Below are 15,196 nucleotides of genomic sequence, written 5' to 3' on the forward strand. Positions count from 1 at the left end.
TTGAAAAAAATGAAGAGCCTGAAAAGGTGTGAAATATCTGAAGAGCTTCAAAAGGTGTCAAAGATATGAGGAGAATGAAACGGTCTGAAAAATAAGCGGAGCATGAAGCGGTGATCAAAAACATGAAGAGCATGAAAAGGTGTGAATAATATGAAGAGCTTCTAAAGGTGTCAAAAATATGAGGAGCATGAAACGGCCTGAAAAATAGGCGAAGCATGAAGTGGTGTTGAAAAACATTAAGAGCCTGAAAAGTGTGAAAAATATGAAGAGCTTCAAAAGGTGTGAAAATATGAGGAGCATGAAACGTTCTGAAAAATAGGAGGAGCATGAAGCGGTGTTTAAAAACATGAAGAGCCTGAAAAGTTGTGAAAAATATGAAGAGCTTCAAAAGGTGTCAAATATATGAGGAGCATGAAACGGTCTGAAAAATACAAGGAGCATGAAGCGGTGTTGAAAAACATGAAGAGCCTGAAAAGGTGTGAAAAATATGAAGAGCTTCAAAAGGTGTGAAATACATGAGGAGCATGAAACGGTCTGAAAAATAGGAGGAGCATGAAGCGGTTTGGAAAAACATGAAGAGCCTGAAAAGGTGTGAAAAATACGAAGAGCTTCAAAATGTGTCAAAAATCTGAGGAGTATGTAACGGTCTGAAAAATAGGAAGAGCATGAAGTGGCGTTCAAAAACATGAAGAGCCTGAAAAGGTGTGAAAAATATGAAGAGCTTCAAAAGGTGTGAAAAATATGAGTTGCATGTAATGGTCTGAAAAATAGGAGGAGCATGAAGCGGTGTTGAAAAACATGAAGAGCCTGAAAACGTGTGAAAAATATGAAGAGCTTCAAAAGGTGTGAAAATATGAAGAGCTTCAAAAGGTGTCAAAAATGAGATGAGCATGAAACGGTCTGAAAAATAGGAGGAGCATGAAGTGGTGTTGAAAACAATGACGAGCCTGAAAAGGTCTGATATATATGAAGAGCCTCAAAAGGTGTCAAAAATATGAGGAGATTGATACGGTTTGAAAAATAGGAGGAGCATGAAGTGGTGGTGAAAATCATGAAGAGCCTGAATAGCTGTGAGAAATATGAAGAGCTTCAAAAGTTGTCAAAAATATGAGGAGCATGAAACGGTCTGAAAAATAGCAGGAGCATGAAGCGGTGTTGAAAAACATGAAGAGTCTGAAAACGTGTGAAAATTAGAAGAGCTTCAAAAATATGAAAAACATGAAGAGCTTCAAAAGGTGTCAAAAATATGAGGAGCAGGAAACGGTCTGAAAAATAGGAGGATAATGAAGCGGTGTTGAAAAACCTCAAGAGTCTGAAAAGGTGTGAGAAATATGAAGAGCTTCAAAAAGTGTCAAAAATTAGATTAGCATGAATGGGTCTGAAAAATAGGAGGAGCTTGAAGTTTTGTTGAAAAACATGAAAAGCTTGAAAAAGTTGAAAAATATGAAGAGCTTCAAAAATATGAAAATTATGAAGAGATTCAAAAGGTGTGAATAATATGAAGAGCTTCTAAAAGTGTCAAGAATATGAGGAGCATGAAACGGCCTGAAAAATAGGCGAAGCATGAAGCGGTGTTGAAAAACATCAAGAGCCTGAAAAGTGTGAAAAATATGAAGAGCTTCAAAAGGTGTGAAAATATGAGGAGCATGAAACGTTCTGAAAAATAGGAGGAGCATGAAGCGGTGTTTAAAAACTTGAAGAGCCTGAAAAGTTGTGAAAAATATGAAGAGCTTCAAAAGGTGTCAAATATATGAGGAGCATGAAACGGTCTGAAAAATACAAGGAGCATGAAGCGGTGTTGAAAAACATGAAGAGCCTGAAAATGTGTGAAAAATATGAAGAGCTTCAAAAGGTGTGAAATACATGAGGAGCATGAAACGGTCTGAAAAATAGGAGGAGCATGAAGCGGTTTGGAAAAACATGAAGAGCCTGAAAAGGTGTGAAAAATACGAAGAGCTTCAAAATGTGTCAAAAATCTGAGGAGTATGTAACGGTCTGAAAAATAGGAAGAGCATGAAGTGGCGTTCAAAAACATGAAGAGCCTGAAAAGGTGTGAAAAATATGAAGAGCTTCAAAAGGTGTGAAAAATATGAGTTGCATGTAATGGTCTGAAAAATAGGAGGAGCATGAAGCGGTGTTGAAAAACATGAAGAGCCTGAAAAAGTGTGAAAATATGAAGAGCTTCAAAAGGTGTCAAAAATATGTGGAGCATGAAACGGTCTTAAAAATAGGAGGAGGATGAAGCGGTGTTCAAAAACTTGAAGAGGATGAAAAGGTGTGAAAAATATGAAGAGCTTCAAAAGTTGTCAAAAATATGAGGAGCATGAAACGGTCTTAAAAATAGGAGGAGGATGAAGCGGTGTTCAAAAACTTGAAGAGGATGAAAAGGTGTGAAAAATATGAAGAGCTTTAAAAAGTGTTCAAAATATGAGGAGCATGAAACGGTCTGAAAAATAGGAGGATTATGAAACGGTTTTCAAAAACATGAAGAGCCTTAAAAGGTGTGAAAAATATGAAGAGCCTCAAACCGTGTCAAAAATATGAGGAGTATGAAAGGTATGATAAATAGCAGGAGCATGAACCGGTGTTGAAAAACATGAAGAGTCTGAAATCGTGTGAAAAATATTAAGAGTTTCAAAAATGGGAAAAATATGAAGAGCTTCAAAAGATGTGAATAATATGCAAAGCTTCAAAAGATGTCAAAAATGAGATGAGCATGAAACAGTCTGAAAAATAAGAGGGGCATGAAATCGTGTTCAAAACCATGAAGAGCCTGAAAAGGTGTGAAAAATATGAAGAGCTTCAAAAGGTGTGAAAAATAGGAGGAGCATGAAGCGGTGTTCAATAACATGAACAGCCTGAAAAGGTGTGGAAAATATGTGTAGCTTCAAAAGTTGTTAAATACATGAGGATCATGAAACCGTCTCAAAAATAAGATTAGCATGAAGCAGTGTTCAAAAACATGAAGAGCCTGAAAAGGTGTGAAAAATATGAAGAGCTTTAAAAGGTGTCAAAAATATGAGGAGCATGAAACGATCTGAAAAATAGGAGGATTATGAAACGGTGTTCAAAAACATGAAGAGCCTGAAAAGGTGTGAAAATATGAAGAGCCTCAAAACGTGTCCGAAATATGAGGAGAACGAAACGGTTGGAAAAATAGGAGGAGCATGAAGCGGTGCTGAAAAACATAAAGAGCCTGAAAAGCTGTGAGAAATATGAAGAGCTTCAAAAGGTGTCAAAAATATGAGGAGCATGAAACGGTCTGAAAAATACGAGGAGCATGAAGTGGTGTTGAAAAACATGAAGAGCCTGAAAAGTGTGAAAAATATGAAGAGCTTCAAAAGGTGCCAAAAATATGAGGAGCATGAAACGGTCTGAAAAATAGGAGGATCATGAAGCGGTGTTGAAAAACATGAAGAGCCTGAAAAGGTGTGAAAAATATGAAGCGCTTCAAAAGGTGTGAAAAATATGAAGAACTTCAAATGCTGTGAAAAATATGAGGAGCATGAAACGGTCAGAAATATATGAGGAACATGAACCGGTGTTCAAAAACATGAAGAGCCTGAAAAGCTTTGAAAAATATGAAGAGCTTCAAAAGGTGTCAAAAATATGAGGAGCATGGAATCGTCTGAAAAATAGGAGGAGCATGAAGCGGTGTTGAAAAACATGAAGAGCCTGAAAAGCTGTGAGAAATATGAAGAGCTTCAAAAGGTGTGAAATATATGAGGAGCATGAAACGGTCTGAAAAATAGGAGGAGTATGAAGCGGTGTTTAAAAACATGAAGAGCCTGAAAAGTAGTGAAAAATATGAAGAGCTTCAAAAGGTGTCAAAAATATGAGGAGCATGAAACGGTCTGAAAAATAGGAGGAGCATGAAGCGGTGTTGAAAAACATGAAGACCCTGAAAAGGTGTGAAAATTACGAAGAGCTTCAAAAGGTGTCAAAAATATGAGGAGCATGAAACGGTCTTAAAAATAGGAGAAGGATGAAGCGGTGTTCAAAAACTTGAAGAGGATAAAAAGGTGTGAAAAATATGAAGAGCTTCAAAAGGTGTCAAAAATATGAGGAGCATGAAACGGTCTTAAAAATAGGAGGAGGTTGAAGCGGTGTTCAGAAACTTGAAGAGGATGAAAAGGTGTGAAAAATATGAAGAGCTTTAAAAGGTGTCAAAAATATGAGGAACATGAAACGGTCTGAAAAATAGGAGGATTATCAAACGGTGTTCAAAAACATGAAGAGCCTTAAATGGTGTGAAAAATATGAAGAGCCTCAAAACGTGTCAAAAATATGAGGAGTATGAAACGGTATGAATAATAGCAGGAGCATGAACCGGTGTTGAAAAACATGAAGAGTTTGAAATCGTGTGAAAAATATGAAGAGCTTCAAAAATGGGAAAAATATGAAGAGCTTCAAAAGATGTGAATAATGTGCAAAGCTTCAAAAGATGTCAAAAATGAGAAGAAAATGAAACAGTCTGAAAAATAAGAGGGGCATGAAATCGTGTTCAAAAATATGAAGAGCCTGAAAAGGTGTGAAAAATATGAAGAGCTTCAAAAGGTGTGAAAAATATGACGAGCATGATACGGTCTGAAAAATATGAGGAGCATGAAGCGGTGTTCAATAACATGAACAGCCTGAAAAGGTGTGGAAAATATGTGTAGCTTCAAAAGGTGTTAAATACATGAGGAGCATGAAACGGTCTGAAAAATAAGATTAGCATGAAGCAGTGTTCTAAAACATGAAGAGCCTGAAACGGTGTGAAAAATATGAAGAGTTTTAAAAGGTGTCAAAAATATGAGGAGCATGAAACGGTCTGAAAAATAGGAGGATTATGAAACGGTGTTCAAAAACATGAAGAGCCTGAAAAGGTGTGAAAAATATGAAGAGTTCAAAACGTGTCAAAAATATGAGGAGAATGAAACGGTTGGAAAAATAGGAGGAGCATGAAGCGGTGCTGAAAAACATAAAGAGCCTGAAAAGCTGTGAGAAATATGAAGAGCTTCAAAAGGTGTCAAAAATATGAGGAGCATGAAACGGTCTGAAAAATACGAGGAGCATGAACTGGTGTTGAAAAACATGAAGAGCCTGAAAAGTGTGAAAAATACGAAGAGTTTCAAAAGGTGTCAAAAATATGAGGAGCATGAAACGGTCCGAAAAATAGGAAGATCATGAAGCGGTGTTGAAAAACATGAAGAGCCTGAAAAGGTGTGAAAAATATGAAGCGCTTTAAAAGGTGTGAAAAATATGAAGAGCTTCAAATGGTGTGAAAAATATGAGGAGCATGAAACGATCTGAAATATAGGAGAAGCATGAACCAGTGTTCAAAAACATGAAGAGCATGAAAAGGTGTGAAAAATATGAAGAGCTTCAAAAGGTGTCAAAAATATGAGGAGCATGGAATCATCTGAAAAATAGGAGGAGCATGAAGCGGTGTTGAAAAACATGAAGAGCTTGAAAAGGTGTGAAAAATATGAAGACCTTCAAAAGGTGTCAAAAATATGAGGAGCATGAAAAGGTGAAAAATAGGAGGAGCATGAAGCAGTGTTGAAAAACATGAACAGTCTGAAAAGGTGTGGTAAATATGAAGAGCTTCAAAAGGTGTGAAATACATGAGGAGCATGAAACGGTCAGAAAAATAGGAGGAGCATGAAGGGGTGTTGAAAAACATGAAGAGCCTGAAAAGGTGTGAAAAATATGAACAGCTTCAAAATGTGTGAAAAATATGAGGAGAATGAAACGGTGAAAAATAGGAGGAGCATGAAGGGGTGTTGAAAAACATGAACAGTCTGAAAAGGTGTGGAAAATATGTATAGCTTCAAAAGGTGTTAAATACATGAGGAGCATGAAACGGTCTGAAAAATAAGAGGAGCATGAAGCGGTGTTCAAAAACATGAAGAGCCTGAAAAGGTGTGAAAAATATGAAGAGCTTCAAAATGTGTGAAATACATGAGGAGCATGAAAAGTTCTGAAAAATAGGAGGAGCATGAAGTGGTGTTCAAAAACATGATGAGCCTGAAAACGTGTGAAAAATATGAGGAGCTTCAAAAATGTGAAAAATATGAAGAGCTTCAAAAGGTGTCAAAAATATGAGGAGCATGAAACGGCCTTAAAAATAGGAGGCGGATGAAGTGGTGTTCAAAAACATGAAGAGCCTGAAAAGGTGTGAAAAATATGAAGAGACTCAATACGTGTCAAAAATATGAGGAGTATGAAACGGTCGGAAAAATAGCAGGAGCATGAAGCGGTGTTCAAAAACATGAAGAGTCTGAAAACGTGTGAAAATTATGAAGAGCTTCAAAAATGTGAAAAATATGAAGAGCTTCAAAAGGTGTCAAAAATATGAAGAGCTTCAAAAGGTGTCAAAAATGAGATGAGCATGAAACGGTCTGAAAAATAGGAGGAGCATGAAGTGGTGTTGAAGAAAATGAAGAGCCTGAAAAGGTGTGATATATATGAAGAGCTTCAAAAGGTGTCAAAAATATGAGGAGATTGATACGGTTTGAAAAATAGGAGGAGCATGAAGTGGTGTTGAAAATCATGAAGAGCCTGAATAGCTGTGAGAAATATGAAGAGCTTCAAAAGTTGTCAAAAATATGAGGAGCATGAAACGGTCTGAAAAATAGCAGGAGCATGAAGCGGTGTTGAAAAACATGAAGAGTCTGAAAACGTGTGAAAATTCGAAGAGCTTCAAAAATATGAAAAACATGAAGAGCTTCAAAAGGTGTCAAAAATATGAGGAGCATGAAACGGTCTGAAAAATAGGAGGATAATGAAGCGGTGTTGAAAAACCTCAAGAGCCTGAAAAGGTGTGAAAAATATGAAGAGCTTCAAAAAGTGTCAAAAATTAGATTAGCATGAATGGGTCTGAAAAATAATAGCAGCCTGAAGTTTTGTTGAAAAACATGAAGAGCTTGAAAAAGTGTGAAAAATATGAAGAGCTTCAAAAATATGAAAATTATGAAGAGCTTCAAAAGGTGTGAAAAATATGAAGAGCTTCAAAAGATGTCAAAAATGAGATGAGCATGAAACGGTCTGAAAAACAGGAGGAGCATGAAGTGGTGGTGAAAATCATGAAGAGCCAGAAAAGGTGTGAAAAATATGCAGAGCTTCAAAAGGTGTCAAAAATATGAGGAGAATGAAACGGTCTGAAAAATACGAGGAGCATGAAGTGGTGTTGAAAAACATGAAGAGCCTGAAAATTGTGAAAAATATGTAGAGCTTCAAAAGGTGTCAAAAATATGAGGAGCATGAAACGGTCCGAAAAATAGGAGGAGCATGAAGCAGTGTTGAAAAACATGAAGAGCCTGAAAAGGTGTGAAAAATATGAAGCGCTTCAAAAAGTGTGAAAAATATGAAGAGCTTCAAATGGTGAGAAAAATATGAGGAGCATGAAACGGTCTGAAATATAGGAGGAGCATGAACCCGTGTTCAAAAACATGAAGAGCCTGAAAAGGTGTGAAAAATATGAAGAGCTTCAAAAGGTGTGAAAAATATGAAGAGCTTCAAAAGGTGTCAAAAAAGAGATGAGCATGAAAAGGTCTGAAAAATACGAGGAGCATGAAGCGGTGTTGAAAATCATGAAGAGCCTGAAAAGGTATGAAAAATATGAAGAGCTTCATAAGGTGTGAAATATATGAAGAGCTTCAAAAGGTGTCAAAATGAGATGAGCATGAAACGATTTGAAAAATAGGAGGAGCATGAATTGGTGTTGAAAAAAATGAAGAGCCTGAAAAGGTGTGAAATATCTGAAGAGCTTCAAAAGGTGTCAAAAATATGAGGAGAATGAAACGGTCTGAAAAATAGGCGGAGCATGAAGCGGTGATCAAAAACATGAAGAGCATGAAAAGGTGTGAATAATATGAAGAGCTTGTAAAGGTGTCAAAAATATGAGGAGCATGAAACGGCCTGAAAAATAGGAGGAGCATGAAGTGGTGTTTAAAAATATGAAGAGAATGAAAAAGTGTGAAAAATATGAAGAGCTTCAAAAGGTGTCAAATATATGAGGAGCATGAAACGGTCTGAAAAATACGAGGAGCATGAAGCGGTGTTGAAAAACATGAAGAGCCTGAAAAGGTGTGAAAAATATGAAGAGCTTCAAATGGTGTGAAATACATGAGGAGCATGAAACGGTCTGAAAAATAGGTGGAGCATCAAGCGGTGTTGAAAAACATGAAGAGCCTGAAAAGGTGTGAAAAATATGAAGAGCTTCAAAAGGTGTCAAAAATATGAGGAGCATGAAACGGTCTGAAAATAGGAGGAACATGAAACGGTGTTGAAAAACATGAAGAGCCTGAAAAGTTGTGAAAAATATGAAGAGCTTCAAAAGGGGTGAATTATATGAGGAGCATGAAAAGTTGTGAAAAATAGGAGGAACATGAAGCGGTGTTCAAAAACATGAAGAGCCTGAAAAAGTGTGAAAAATATGAAGAGCTTCAAAAGGTGTCAAAATTATGAGAGGCATGATACGGTCTGAAAAATAGGAGGAGCATGAAGTGGTGTTGTAAAACATGTAGAGCCTGAAAAATTGGGAAAAATATGAAGAGCTTCAAAGTTGTCAAATATATGAGGAGTATGAAACGGTCTGAAAAATAGGAGGAGCATGAAGGGGTGTTCGAAAACATGAAGAGCCGGAAAAGGTGTGCAAAATATGAAGAGCTTCAAAAGGTGTGAAATACATGAGGAGCATGAAACGGTGTTCAAAAATATGCAGAGACTAAAAAGGTGTGAAAAATATGAGGAGCTTCAAAAAGTTTCAATAATTAGATTAGCATGAAAGGGTCTGAAAAATAGGAGGAGCATGAAGTGGTGTTTAAAAACATGAAGAGCCTGAAAAGGTGTGAAAAATATGAAGAGCTTCAAAATGTGTCAAAAATATGAGGAGCATGAAACGGTCCGAAAAATAACAGGATCATGAAGCGGTCTTGAAAAACATGAAGAGCCTGAAAAGGTGTGAAAAATATGAAGAGCTTCAAAAGGTGTCAAAAATATGAGGAGCATGAAACGGTCTGAAAAATAGGAGGAGCATAACCGGTGTTCAAAAACATGAACAGCCTGAAAAGGTGTGAAAAATATGAAGAGCTTCAAAAGGTGTGAAAAATATGAAGAGCTTCAAAAGGTGTCAAAAATTAGATTAGCATGAACTGGTCTGAAAAATAGGAGGAGCATGAAGCGGTGTTTAAAACATGAACAGACTGAAAAGGTGTGAAAAATATGAAGAGCTTCAAAAGGTGTGAAAATTATGAAGAGCTTCAAAAGGTGTCAAAATTAGATTAGCATGAAAGGGTCTGAAAAATAGGAGGAGCATGAAGTGCTGTTGAAAAACATGAAGAGCCTGAAAAGGTGTGAAATATATGAAGAACTTCAAAAGGTGTAAAATATATGAAGAGCTTAAAAAGGTGTCAAAAATATGAGGAGCATGAAACGGTCTGAAAAATACGAGGAGCATGAAACGGTGTTCAAAAACATGAAGAGCCTGAAAAGGTGTGCAAAATATGAAGAGCTTCAAAAGGTGTGAAATATATGAGGAGCATGAAACGGTGTTCAAAAACATGCAGAGACTGAAAAGGTGTGAAAAATATGAAGAGCTTCAAAAAGTGTCAAAAATTAGATTAGCATGAATGGGTCTGAAAAATAGGAGGAGCCTGAAGTTTTGTTGAAAAACATGAAGAGCTTGAAAAAGTGTGAAAAATATGAAGAGCTTCAAAAATATGAAAATTATGAAGAGCTTCAAAAGGTGTGAAAAATATAAAGAGCTTCAAAAGATGTCAAAAATGAGATGAGCATGAAACGGTCTGAAAAATAGGAGGAGCATGAAGTGGTGTTGAAAATCATGAAGAGCCTGAAAAGGTGTGAAAAATATGCAGAGCTTCAAAAGGTGTCAAAAATTTGAGGAGAATGAAACGGTCTGAAAAATACGAGGAGCATGAAGCGGTGTTGAAAAACATGAAGAGCCTGAAAAGGTGTGAAAAATATGAAGAGCTTCAAAAGGTGTGAAATACATGAGGAGCATGAAACGGTCTGAAAAATAGGAGGAGCATGAAGCAGTGTTGAAAAACATGAAGAGCCTGAAAAGGTGTCAAAAATATGAACAGCTTCAAAATGTGTGAAAAATATGAGGAGCATGAAACGGTGAAAAATAGGAGAGGCATGAAGCGGTGTTGAAAAACATGAACAGTCTGAAAAGGTGTGGAAAATATGTATAGCTTCAAAAGGTGTTAAATACATGAGGAGCATGAAACGGTCTGAAAAATAAGAGGAGCATGAAGCGGTGTTCAAAAACATGAAGAGCCTGAAAAGGTGTGAAAAATATGAAGAGCTTCAAAATGTGTGAAATACATGAGGAGCATGAAAAGGTCTGAAAAATAGGAGGACCATGAAGTGGTGTTCAAAAACATGAAGAGCCTGAATACGTGTGAAAAATATGAGGAGCTTCAAAAATGTGAAAAATATGAAGAGCTTCAAAAGGTGTTAAAAAGATGAGGAGCATGATACAGTCTTAAAAAGATTAGGAGGATGAAGTGGTGTTCAAAAACATGAAGAGCCTGAAAAGGTGTGAAAAATATGAAGAGACTCAATACGTGTCAAAAATATGAGGAGTATGAAACGGTCGGAAAAATAGCAGGAGCATGAAGCGGTGTTGAAAAACATGAAGAGTCTGAAAACGTGTGAAAATTATGAAGAGCTTCAAAAATGTGAAAAATATGAAGAGCTTCAAAAGGTGTGAAAAATATGAAGAGCTTCAAAAGGTGTCAAAAAAGAGATGAGCATGAAAAGGTCTGAAAAATACGAGGAGCATGAAGCGGTGTTGAAAATCATGAAGAGCCTGAAAAGGTATGAAAAATATGAAGAGCTTCATAAGGTGTGAAATATATGAAGAGCTTCAAAAGGTGTCAAAATGAGATGAGCATGAAACGATTTGAAAAATAGGAGGAGCATGAATTGGTGTTGAAAAAAATGAAGAGCCTGAAAAGGTGTGAAATATCTGAAGAGCTTCAAAAGGTGTCAAAAATATGAGGAGAATGAAACGGTCTGAAAAATAGGCGGAGCATGAAGCGGTGATCAAAAACATGAAGAGCATGAAAAGGTGTGAATAATATGAAGAGCTTGTAAAGGTGTCAAAAATATGAGGAGCATGAAACGGCCTGAAAAATAGGAGGAGCATGAAGTGGTGTTTAAAAATATGAAGAGAATGAAAAAGTGTGAAAAATATGAAGAGCTTCAAAAGGTGTCAAATATATGAGGAGCATGAAACGGTCTGAAAAATACGAGGAGCATGAAGCGGTGTTGAAAAACATGAAGAGCCTGAAAAGGTGTGAAAAATATGAAGAGCTTCAAATGGTGTGAAATACATGAGGAGCATGAAACGGTCTGAAAAATAGGTGGAGCATCAAGCGGTGTTGAAAAACATGAAGAGCCTGAAAAGGTGTGAAAAATATGAAGAGCTTCAAAAGGTGTCAAAAATATGAGGAGCATGAAACGGTCTGAAAATAGGAGGAACATGAAACGGTGTTGAAAAACATGAAGAGCCTGAAAAGTTGTGAAAAATATGAAGAGCTTCAAAAGGGGTGAATTATATGAGGAGCATGAAAAGTTGTGAAAAATAGGAGGAACATGAAGCGGTGTTCAAAAACATGAAGAGCCTGAAAAAGTGTGAAAAATATGAAGAGCTTCAAAAGGTGTCAAAATTATGAGAGGCATGATACGGTCTGAAAAATAGGAGGAGCATGAAGTGGTGTTGTAAAACATGTAGAGCCTGAAAAATTGGGAAAAATATGAAGAGCTTCAAAGTTGTCAAATATATGAGGAGTATGAAACGGTCTGAAAAATAGGAGGAGCATGAAGGGGTGTTCGAAAACATGAAGAGCCTGAAAAGGTGTGCAAAATATGAAGAGCTTCAAAAGGTGTGAAATACATGAGGAGCATGAAACGGTGTTCAAAAATATGCAGAGACTAAAAAGGTGTGAAAAATATGAGGAGCTTCAAAAAGTGTCAAAAATTAGATTAGCATGAAAGGGTCTGAAAAATAGGAGGAGCATGAAGTGGTGTTTAAAAACATGAAGAGCCTGAAAAGGTGTGAAAAATATGAAGAGCTTCAAAAGGTGTCAAAAATATGAGGAGCATGAAACGGTCCGAAAAATAACAGGATCATGAAGCGGTCTTGAAAAACATGAAGAGCCTGAAAAGGTGTGAAAAATATGAAGAGCTTCAAAAGGTGTCAAAAATATGAGGAGCATGAAACGGTCTGAAAAATAGGAGGAGCATAACCGGTGTTCAAAAACATGAACAGCCTGAAAAGGTGTGAAAAATATGAAGAGCTTCAAAAGGTGTGAAAAATATGAAGAGCTTCAAAAGGTGTCAAAAATTAGATTAGCATGAACTGGTTTGAAAAATAGGAGGAGCATGAAGCGGTGTTTAAAACATGAACAGACTGAAAAGGTGTGAAAAATATGAAGAGCTTCAAAAGGTGTGAAAATTATTAAGAGCTTCAAAAGGTTCAAAATTAGATTAGCATGAAAGGGTCTGAAAAATAGGAGGAGCATGAAGTGCTGTTGAAAAACATGAAGAGCCTGAAAAGGTGTGAAATATATGAAGAGCTTCAAAAGGTGTCAAAAATATGAGGAGCATGAAACGGTCTGAAAAATACGAGGAGCATGAAACGGTGTTCAAAAACATGAAGAGCCTGAAAAGGTGTGCAAAATATGAAGAGCTTCAAAAGGTGTGAAATATATGAGGAGCATGAAACGGTGTTCAAAAACATGCAGAGACTGAAAAGGTGTGAAAAATATGAAGAGCTTCAAAAAGTGTCAAAAATTAGATTAGCATGAATGGGTCTGAAAAATAGGAGGAGCGTGAAGTTTTGTTGAAAAACATGAAGAGCTTGAAAAAGTGTGAAAAATATGAAGAGCTTCAAAAATATGAAAATTATGAAGAGCTTCAAAAGGTGTGAAAAATATAAAGAGCTTCAAAAGATGTCAAAAATGAGATGAGCATGAAACGGTCTGAAAAATAGGAGGAGCATGAAGTGGTGTTGAAAATCATGAAGAGCCTGAAAAGGTGTGAAAAATATGCAGAGCTTCAAAAGGTGTCAAAAATTTGAGGAGAATGAAACGGTCTGAAAAATACGAGGAGCATGAAGCGGTGTTGAAAAACATGAAGAGCCTGAAAAGGTGTGAAAAATATGAAGAGCTTCAAAAGGTGTGAAATACATGAGGAGCATGAAACGGTCTGAAAAATAGGAGGAGCATGAAGCAGTGTTGAAAAACATGAAGAGCCTGAAAAGGTGTCAAAAATATGAACAGCTTCAAAATGTGTGAAAAATATGAGGAGCATGAAACGGTGAAAAATAGGAGAGGCATGAAGCGGTGTTGAAAAACATGAACAGTCTGAAAAGGTGTGGAAAATATGTATAGCTTCAAAAGGTGTTAAATACATGAGGAGCATGAAACGGTCTGAAAAATAAGAGGAGCATGAAGCGGTGTTCAAAAACATGAAGAGCCTGAAAAGGTGTGAAAAATATGAAGAGCTTCAAAATGTGTGAAATACATGAGGAGCATGAAAAGGTCTGAAAAATAGGAGGACCATGAAGTGGTGTTCAAAAACATGAAGAGCCTGAATACGTGTGAAAAATATGAGGAGCTTCAAAAATGTGAAAAATATGAAGAGCTTCAAAAGGTCTTAAAAAGATGAGGAGCATGATACAGTCTTAAAAAGATTAGGAGGATGAAGTGGTGTTCAAAAACATGAAGAGCCTGAAAAGGTGTGAAAAATATGAAGAGACTCAATACGTGTCAAAAATATGAGGAGTATGAAACGGTCGGAAAAATAGCAGGAGCATGAAGCGGTGTTGAAAAACATGAAGAGTCTGAAAACGTGTGAAAATTATGAAGAGCTTCAAAAATGTGAAAAATATGAAGAGCTTCAAAAGGTGTGAAAAATATGAAGAGCTTCAAAAGGTGTCAAAAAAGAGATGAGCATGAAAAGGTCTGAAAAATACGAGGAGCATGAAGCGGTGTTGAAAATCATGAAGAGCCTGTAAAGGTATGAAAAATATGAAGAGCTTCATAAGGTGTGAAATATATGAAGAGCTTCAAAAGGTGTCAAAATGAGATGAGCATGAAACGATTTGAAAAATAGGAGGATCATGAATTGGTGTTGAAAAAAATGAAGAGCCTGAAAAGGTGTGAAATATCTGAAGAGCTTCAAAAGGTGTCAAAAATATGAGGAGAATGAAACGGTCTGAAAAATAGGCGGAGCATGAAGCGGTGATCAAAAACATGAAGAGCCTGAAAAGGTGTGAATAATATGAAGAGCTTGTAAAGGTGTCAAAAATATGAGGAGCATGAAACGGCCTGAAAAATAGGAGGAGCATGAAGTGGTGTTTAAAAATATGAAGAGAATGAAAAAGTGTGAAAAATATGAAGAGCTTCAAAAGGTGTCAAATATATGAGGAGCATGAAACGGTCTGAAAAATACGAGGAGCATGAAGCGGTGTTGAAAAACATGAAGAGCCTGAAAAGGTGTGAAAAATATGAAGAGCTTCAAATGGTGTGAAATACATGAGGAGCATGAAACGGTCTGAAAAATAGGTGGAGCATCAAGCGGTGTTGAAAAACATGAAGAGCCTGAAAAGGTGTGAAAAATATGAAGAGCTTCAAAAGGTGTCAAAAATATGAGGAGCATGAAACGGTCTGAAAATAGGAGGAACATGAAACGGTGTTGAAAAACATGAAGAGCCTGAAAAGTTGTGAAAAATATGAAGAGCTTCAAAAGGGGTGAATTATATGAGGAGCATGAAAAGTTGTGAAAAATAGGAGGAACATGAAGCGGTGTTCAAAAACATGAAGAGCCTGAAAAAGTGTGAAAAATATGAAGAGCTTCAAAAGGTGTCAAAATTATGAGAGGCATGATACGGTCTGAAAAATAGGAGGAGCATGAAGTGGTGTTGTAAAACATGTAGAGCCTGAAAAATTGGGAAAAATATGAAGAGCTTCAAAGTTGTCAAATATATGAGGAGTATGAAACGGTCTGAAAAATAGGAGGAGCATGAAGGGGTGTTCGAAAACATGAAGAGCCTGAAAAGGTGTGCAAAATATGAAGAGCTTCAAAAGGTGTGAAATACATGAGGAGCATGAAACGGTGTTCAAAAATATGCAGAGACTAAAAAGGTGTGAAAAATATGAGGAGCTTCAAAAAGTGT

The sequence above is a fragment of the Dama dama genome, chromosome 4, assembly GCF_033118175.1.
Source record: "Dama dama isolate Ldn47 chromosome 4, ASM3311817v1, whole genome shotgun sequence".
NCBI classification, from domain to species: domain Eukaryota; kingdom Metazoa; phylum Chordata; class Mammalia; order Artiodactyla; family Cervidae; genus Dama; species Dama dama.